Here is an 8417-nt window from a genome sequence, read left to right as displayed (position 1 = left end):
CACACGCTCCCCATTTTTGGCCTAGCTCATGACCTTGAGCCTGGGACCACCACACACACCCATTTCTGGGCCGCATTTTAAGCTCAGAACTCACACACTCACACACAGTGCACACATCGCTATTCTGGAGATGGCCCCGAGTCTGCACCAACTGTCCACCCGTTGCGAAAACACCCATAGATCTTGTTACATGCTGCCATTGATGGCTTGCCAGGCTGACACACTCTTTAACTCACCCACCACACACACAACCCACTCCTTGTCTCGTTCTCTCTGACTCTCAACGTGCGGCCATTGACTCAGACGAGCAGAACGATCCATAATCGAAGCTAAAATGAACAAAGTAAAATAAAAATCGACCTAAACCAATGAAATCCAAAACAAAACTTACAATTGATCCTTCAACCCAAAATAAATAAAAAAGAAAATGCAAACATTTCACTCAAGCAGAAACGTTAAAGGGATTCACGTTCATGAAAATAAGAACGAGCCATTCAATGACTTTTAATGGTTACTTTTCATGGATGATAATGTGTTTTTATGAGATCAAAATTTTTTGCTCCAAGAAATGAAGTTTGTGTTGCTTCTTGCATTTTCTCATGTTCGCTAGAAAAGCTTTATCCACTGGAGAATGATTAATCTTTTTAAGGGAAAGCAACAATGGGTATTTCCATGGCCACCAAAAAAGGTAATTTGGCTATAGAAGAGCCGTATATCACAAGTTGGTTGTGTTAATAGTTTGTATTGTGCATGTTATGGTGTGGCACTTCCATTGAATTACATGAAAAATGCTTTTGGTATACATATGGGCTTCATTTATGAGCTACAATGATGATGCATACCTGCAGCTTGATGGAGAGTGTGCATTAAAGTTTGGGTTTGACATTGCTTGTACATTTTAGTGCTTGAATTGAATGTAAAATCATTGCATCGCACTAAAATTGAGCTTTGTTGAAAGACCAAAGGGTACCATTTTGAATTTATGATTGAGCTCGATATCTTTTGGTGCTTGATGTGCATGTATAAATGCTTGCATTGGGCCCACTAATGATTGTGCTTTGTTTTGAAGGGTTGTGAGAAATGTGAGCTTTCATTAATCCAATGGGAGTCAGCATTGCAACATAGTGCATTATTTGGCTATTCAGAGCCATTCCAGTTCTTATGATTAAAAGTTGTATACATGCTAGCTCATAGTTTGGTCTAAAGTGAAAACTTTATTTGTGCTAGTGTTTAGCCAAATTTTTGAGAGCTTTAAAAATGTAAAATTTGGCTTTTAAGAGCCACTTCCTTTCATTTAAAGTTGCATTATTTCTAGCTCATGGCTTGTTTTAAATTGCACAATTCATTTGAGCTAGCATTTAATCAACTTTTGATAATGCATGAGATGATTTGATATTGCAAAATGTTCTTATTCAAAAGCATTATCTTTCAAAAGCATTATCTTTCATGATAATGCATGAGATGATTTGATATTGCAAAATGTTCTTATTCAAAAGCATTATCTTTCTCATTTTTGATGTGTATGCATACATTTTCTATCCTAGAGCATCATGTGCATAACCAAAGGCACTTTTTTCCCTTAGGGTATTTTTGCCTTTGGTATATTTGGGTGATTGAGACCCTAGCTTTAGGTTCTCTATACTGTTTTTTTGTGTGTGTTTTTTGGCTTTCAATAAATGTTTTTTTGGAGCTTGTGCTTCAAGAAGCTTGGATTCTAAATAAAAGGAATCAAGAGGCTTTTACAAAAAGAGTGGATGCTTTGCTCAACGATGCCCAAAGAGCATGAATAGGTGAAATCCTTCCATGATATTGCTCTTTTGTTTATCTCTCCATTCCCCATGCTTGGATTAAGTGATTTTGCTTCTAAGCTATGGTTCTTCATTTTCAAAAACTAGACATGCTAAAGTTTCAACACTTTGCTTTGTGAATATTAAACTCATTAGAAGTTTGGTTTTATGTGTGCTAGTCGTAGGTAATCGGCCTTGACCTCAGGTTAATGTAGGATCATTGCTCGTTAGTCTTAGACTCTTAGTGATAGTCTTAATACTCCATTAATTTTTAACATGACCTAGGGCTTTGAACATGCTTTATTCTCTTAGTCTATTTTCCATAAGAACTCTAATTATGGAAGCAATAAAAAAGTGCTTTAAAAAAAAAACAATGAAGCAAAAAAGTGTCCAAAAAGAGTAGCAAAAATGCTACTAGATACGTGAAAAGAAAATTTCTATGTTATGTTGTGTCTATGTGAGGCTTAGCTCCTTATTGGCACTTGGTAGATGAGGGGAATCACCTTTGGATCGCTTGGTCAAGGCCTAAACCGATGCCCTGGGCTGATAGGGGTTAGCTGTCACCTTGGTATACTAGTAGATGCTTGGAACACCTCCTTGAGTGTTCAAGGAGCTGAGAGTCGTAGCTAGACTTGCCTTGGGGTGGTAGCATTGTATTGTGCTTTAATTTTTTCTTTGAAATGTTAAAAAACAAACTTCCATGAGCTTCAAAAAGATGTGACAATGTACTAATACTTTTATAGCCCGTAGACATGATAGACTTGGATGCTTTATTAAGGAATGATCATATAGTTTTTAGGCTAGTAGGTTTATGACCTTGCATTAGCCTAGGGTCATAATTGATTGCTGGTGTTTCTTGCATAAAACTGAAATTTCAAGTGGTTTAATCTTCATGATAGTTTAGGTGTTTTTTTTTGCTTTATGTTACTTAGTTTTTGACTATGATTGACCTATATGTTTTATTCATCCTTGTTGGACTTTGCTACCCATTACTTGTTTTATATTTTGCAGCTCAATATTCCTCCATGGACGTGCTTTCACCTATGTCTCCGTGCTTTGCTTCAATGGCACACGAGGACGTGCGTCAAATTAGGAAGCAGGGAATGTTAGTAGTGGCTAACACATGCGACACCGATTATGCACCAAGCGAGGGATTTGCTATGGATGTGCACAATATTTCCTATTCACATTGTAGAAGGTCTTGGGTTCATTGGGAGTTCCAAATTGTATATGCTAGAGGGCTCAACTTAATCCCATAGTAGAAAGGCTCGTGGTGCATGCCTTTATAAGAAAGCATTTTATGCAAAGAGGCTTCATTCTTGAGGATTCATTCTTGATAGCTCTCTCTTGAGTGTTCACTCTATGGATGGCATACCCTTGAGCTTAATGCCCATGCTTAGAAGGCTCGTGCTAATCCTTTGTAATTAAAGAATCATTTCTTAATCTAATCTCTACTTTTTTCATTAGTCTTACGTCTTCTATATTCCATTATGTCATAAAGTAGTTTCACCTTCTCATTGTTCTAGATTTGAGCGTGTGGTGATGACTTTTTGCTTATTGACCACTCTTATCCTTCTATGAGTACTCAATTTGTGATATTTAACATCTCTATTTAGGTTGATTAAGTGGGTTCTTAATCTTGTAATTAGAGCATGTGCCCTATTGTTTGCTCGTGTGTGGATGGGTTTAATGAGACTCAAGCACCATTCACCATTGTGTGTGTAACTTTTGATTAAGTACCTTGATTGGCATGTGGTGATTGGAAAGGCCAACACCAATGCAGTTAGTGTGTGCTTGTCAAGAGAGTGCTTTGAAACTCAAGTCTATGGCAAGTTGGACTTTGGTGGGCTTAATGTGTACATGTGATGCTTGATTGATGATTATATGTGATTAGAGTTAGTGATTCATGGCTAATCTCTATTACATTGTTTGCTCGTGTGTGGATGGGTTTAATGAGACTCAAGCACCATTCACCATTGTGTGTGTAACTTTTGATTAAGTACCTTGATTGGCATGTGGTGATTGGAAAGGCCAACACCAATGCAGTTAGTGTGTGCTTGTCAAGAGAGTGCTTTGAAACTCAAGTCTATGGCAAGTTGGACTTTGGTGGGCTTAATGTGTACATGTGATGCTTGATTGATGATTATATGTGATTAGAGTTAGTGATTCATGGCTAATCTCTATTACATTGGAAGAGCATTCTCTAATCCTCTCATTCAATACATCCAATGATGCTCATGCTTCCATGCCCTTGTCGGGTTGTCGATCCTAGGATTGATAATTTTGTTGGTCTTGGGTTGTGATAAGGTGATGCTACGATGGCCCCCAACATTTAGTTATAGATTAAATTTTATTATAATTCATACTTTAGTCCAAGTGCATCAAGCTTTGCCTTTTCTTTGGACATAAATGTGTTGAACTCATCCTAAAATAGAATACCTTCTTAAAACCATGTAAAAGACATACATTAATCTAAATACATGAAGCACAAGTATCACCTTCCACAAGAGTTAAGAGATCAATCCACATGGAGTGTATTGTTGTCACATGCATTCTATCCCCTCTAGAATCCACAATTGACACAAGAAATTATCCCATAGTTGCCAACTACTTTGAATGAGAAAATAAGCCATTCAATATCATCTCTAGCAAACCTAACAGCTTAATGTACCACCAATCGACAAAGAGGAACAAGAGGAGGCAATGTCCTCTTCTCGACATAAAACTGACTCAAGATATCCTTCATCAAGCCACGAGAGATTTGCTTGCCTAGGTGTCTTGAGTGCTTCTTCTCCTCACCACCGTCATCCCCCTCTTGAACACTATCGTCACTATCGTATTCACTATTATGAAGACATTTAACATGAACATTGGTCTTTGCAAAGGAAAAAGATGACAAGCGTGCACAATCAAAACACCTGCAAGGGCATAAAAATTAAAATAAAGATTAGTATACTGCATTTCAAGTTTACACGTTGTCGTGCGGCTCCGCTTCCATGATGGGAAAAAGAGCAACGAGATGCATATAAATTTTATTTGAAGCCTATATAATTATCCAGCAATAAGAAGGGGTTGATAACAAACAGTTTAAATGCTAAATGTATGCCAGATGCGGCTTTAAGGGGCCAAAACCTATGTTTTTGATGCTAAAAATGGGTATATCTAAAGCGATAAACAATGGGATTTTATGGATTAGAATTACAATGCTCAAGGTGCTCTACGGACTTGTCTTTATGGCTCGTCAATTGGAGCTATGGTTAAGAAGTTATGGTAGTTTGAAGCTGGGATTGATTGCGGATATGTACCGAATTGGGCAGTTGTTGATGAAAGGTCAAAGTTGGTATGAATGCATGGGCCTTAAGTGCTCACTTTGTGGAGAGCCTCGGTCTTTTCAAATCGGCAATCGGAGCTCTGGTTGCCAAGATATTAGCAGTTTAAGTTTTATCAGGGGCTAGTTTTGTACCACTTTGGTCACCTCGATCAGTGTTTCCAATTGGGAGTTTTGGGCCTCAAGTAGGGAATGCAGAAAAAGGATGTTAGTGTCCGCACAGAAGCACGTGAAGTTTTTGATGAGATTTCAGTTCAAAATTTCGTTAGATATGCCCAAAATGGTTGCGACAAAGGAGCTCTGGGCTATTTTCACCCGGTGCAAAGGAGAGAAATTTGTCTGAATGTTGTGCTTAGCAGTTCCTTGGTCGATGTGCATGTTGAATGCGGAGCTAGGCAGTGCTCTGGTCATTATGTATGCAAAATGTGGTGCCCGTATGGAAGCACATTGAGTTCTTGATGAGCTTTGTGTTTTGATTGTGTTGCTAGGCAATGCTTTGGTCGATTCTAATGCCTTTTGAAGCACCTGTCAAACATGTTTGTGAAGGCTGTATTTTGGGTAAGATGTAGCATTCAAAGTTTCCAAAGGATGGTTTAGTTAGGGCCACATGCAAGTTGCAGCTTCTGCATAGTGATGTTTGTGGGCCCATGCAAACTCCGTCCTTGGGAAATTACGTTTACTTCATGACTTTCATTGATGATTACCCCATGCATGCATGGGTATTTCTACTTAAAGCGAAGTCCGAAGTTTTTATGTGTTTCAAACAATTTTTGGCTATGGCTGAAAATGTCTCGAAATGTACTATGGGCACCCTCTGTTCCGATCGAGGGGGTAAGTATATGTCTCATGAATTTAATGCATTTTTGTCTAGTCGTAGGATAAAAAACCAATGTACAGTGCCTTGTACACCTCAGTAGAATGGTGTTGGTGAGAGGAAAAACATGTCACTTACAGAAATGGCACGATGTATGGTCAAAAGTCAAGCTTTGGCGCATTCTTTTTGGCTTGAGGCCATCATGTGTGCCACTTATGTACTAAAAGGTGTCCTACAAAAGCTTTGCAGTCTATTACTCCATATGAAGCATGGCATGATAAAAGGCCTTCTATTGAGCACATGCGTGTTTTTGGTTGTTTGACACATGCTTTGGTGCCACAAACACATCCCAAAAAACTGGATGATAAGGCTGTCAAATGTATTTTCGTTGGTTATAGTGCTGAAAGCAAAGGTTACAGGTTCTATCATCCACAAACAAAGCGTATTTTGGTTTCACGGGATGTTGTGTTTGTGGAAGATTTTGTTGAGCCCTTGCTGTCATGTGCTAGAGACAATAGTGTTAGCTCCCAAGACATTTATGAAACTTTGTTGCCTCTTTTTAGTGGTGGAAGTTCGAATGTAAATTCCAATGACGAAAATGTACATCCTATGGGGGTTTCTAAAAATGTTACAGATTAGCCTATTATTGATATAGATGTACATGATGTTTGGAATGGGAGCTGGTCTCTTCACACAACTTATTCCAGTGTTAGAGTTCAAAGCTACTGATTATTCGACAGTTCAATTAGTGAGAACTAGAACAGAGTACTTGACTGAAATAGAGAATTGAACTAGAATGATATACTAAAATGAAAGACACAACAAAAAGATTGGAAATGGTATTTGTAGATTCACATCATTAGCTCATGGATAACCAGTACAAAGTACAATAGACTTAAGCTCAGATGATTATAGGAGTAATGATTACAAGGGTGAATCTAAAAGCTAAGAGCTCATAAACCAAAAGTGTTTAGAAAGCCAAAAGCCAAAAAGTCAAGCAATCGGTTATAGTGTAGCAGGTCCTATTTATAGCTCTCAGGAGTTACTGTAGTAACTACCTACGGTAATTACTGCCAGTATAGCTGTTCCCGCTTCCCCCTAGTCGGCCTTCTAAGGGGCAATTCCTTCCATCTGGGACTTTCCTCGCCTTTTACATCCTTCCCTCCTTTCTTGAATTTTAGTATAACGCCAAAATTTCTAAAAAAAATGCACCGCCTGATTCTGATTTGGTGTCGAGAAACCCGTCTGGTTTCCTGATTTGGCTGATGTTCCTCATGATAGTATTCTTTTGGTATTGCGAGCTTTATACCATACTTCATGCTTGTTGAGTGCTTGACACCCATATAGTTGTAATTCCAAGGGTGCCCAGCCAAGGAGATTCCAGTGCTTAGCTGGGAAAATTCACCGTTTGATTCTGAGATGGAACTACCCAGTGTCCTTCCACTGAACTCACTTCCTCTTGCCCTTCTTCTGTGTTGGTGCCTTAGAAGTCCTAGTGATAGCATTGTCCTTCTGGATAAGTTTTTAAATGGCCTCCTGCTCAAGCTGATCCTACCTTTCAGTGGACATCTCAAATTCATAAGGCGTGAGGGCGTTGTAGGTTTTCGTGTCGGGATCATACGAACTGTGTTTGCCCTTTGTCAAACGGGTTCTGGCCAATTTATAACAATGTGAGGCTGTGTCGATCCATCCTTGCGGGAGAGGCTGATTCATCTTAATTCTAGCTTTAAAGAGAATCTCAACCATCTCTCTGTATTGTGGTCCCAGTCCTGGTTTGGCAGTGATATCCTTTTTAGGAATCTTGGAAGACTCCACAGTTAGTTGAAGTAACCAATTTGTGATCTTCGTTAAGCCACGGAGCTGGATATTCCACTGTCCCATATAGAGTTTGATCTTTTGCATTTCTCCCTGCAGATCCATGACAGTGTCCATTTTGAGGATGTCATTGATTAGGGATTGCCACGCTTTCCATTCCATAGTGGCTCGCTCATACCAGTCCTGCAGTTCATTAGTGATGTTGAAGTAAGAGGGAGGATCCACTGGTTCTGGGTGCTGAGGATACAAGGCTGGGAAAAATCTAGGCAGTTCAGCCTCTTTAGTAGGTAATGCATATAGGAGAATCAAAGAATCATGCACGAACTCCAAAAAATTAAGAACAGCTTGTCCTGCTGCATCATCTTCCTAGTAACTCGGACCAGCTGAAAGAGTTGAAAGAGTTTTTGGAGAGCAGTTGCCTATTCTCCTACTGTCATTTGAGTTCAAGTCCTTTACTGCTGGAAGACTGATCTTCAATGATGGCCTACAACCTTTGATAAAAAAACTCCTATGGCAATTTGCATCTGAAGCAAGAATTCTTTCAACTGAGTCCTCCTCCATACATATGTATGTAGGTCTGTTCCCTATCAATAGATCCAGTTCAAGAGCTAGAGAGTGTCAGTCTGCAGTGGAATGCCGTGGATTGACTATCATATCATCAAAAGTTAGCGTC

Source organism: Adiantum capillus-veneris, chromosome 20 (genome assembly GCF_014529385.1).
Source record: "Adiantum capillus-veneris isolate H3 chromosome 20, ASM1452938v2, whole genome shotgun sequence".
Lineage (NCBI taxonomy): Eukaryota > Viridiplantae > Streptophyta > Polypodiopsida > Polypodiales > Pteridaceae > Adiantum > Adiantum capillus-veneris.
The sequence above is the reverse complement of the archived record's forward strand: the minus strand, read 5'-3'. Positions refer to the sequence as shown.